The following is a 419-nucleotide window of genomic DNA, read 5'->3' as shown; positions in this document are numbered from 1 at the left end:
TTTTCTCAGTCTCCTTACCTTTAGAAGTGATCCGGTTGTCTTGTAGGGCTTGTAGATGTGTAATGGCCCAGGTCACATTTCCTCTTTGAGATTGCTCTGAAGTGCCTTTCTGTTTGCGGTTGCTATAGCAATGCTCTCCAAGCCTATTCTGCCACATGCATCATCAGCTGAAAGGCAGACGGGATGGGAGGGCAGAAGAGAGGGGGAGGACAGGTCATGCGTTGCATAAACAGATTACGAGCATGTGTGGGATATGAGGTCATGTGACTAAGATGAGATATCTGGTACAAGGCTTATTTTCTTTATCCCCCATTTATACTTAAAAACCTCATGATCATGTTATCCAGCACGATTTGAGAGCATGAGCACAATGCAAGCACGGAAATCTGACCTTTTGTTCGAAGAGCTCATGTGCTGAT

The 419-nt window shown here is 45.1% G+C and overlaps 1 protein-coding gene across 1 annotated transcript in view; it reads right to left on the bottom strand.

The window, feature by feature from the left end:
* The window catches only part of LOC107712419 (protein RD3-like), a 13240-nt gene extending 13052 nt beyond the window's left edge, over positions 1 to 188 (bottom strand). Inside the window, exon 1 of the mRNA XM_016517661.1 lies at positions 19 to 188. The gene's annotated coding sequence lies outside the window, so the exon portion shown is untranslated. The remainder of the gene's footprint in view (positions 1 to 18) is intronic.
* Between the last annotated feature and the right edge of the window lie 231 nt (positions 189 to 419).

Source organism: Sinocyclocheilus rhinocerous, unplaced genomic scaffold (genome assembly GCF_001515625.1).
Source record: "Sinocyclocheilus rhinocerous isolate Xijiao unplaced genomic scaffold, SAMN03320098_v1.1 scaffold2613, whole genome shotgun sequence".
NCBI classification, from domain to species: domain Eukaryota; kingdom Metazoa; phylum Chordata; class Actinopteri; order Cypriniformes; family Cyprinidae; genus Sinocyclocheilus; species Sinocyclocheilus rhinocerous.
This window is presented reverse-complemented; position numbering and strand designations above follow the sequence as displayed.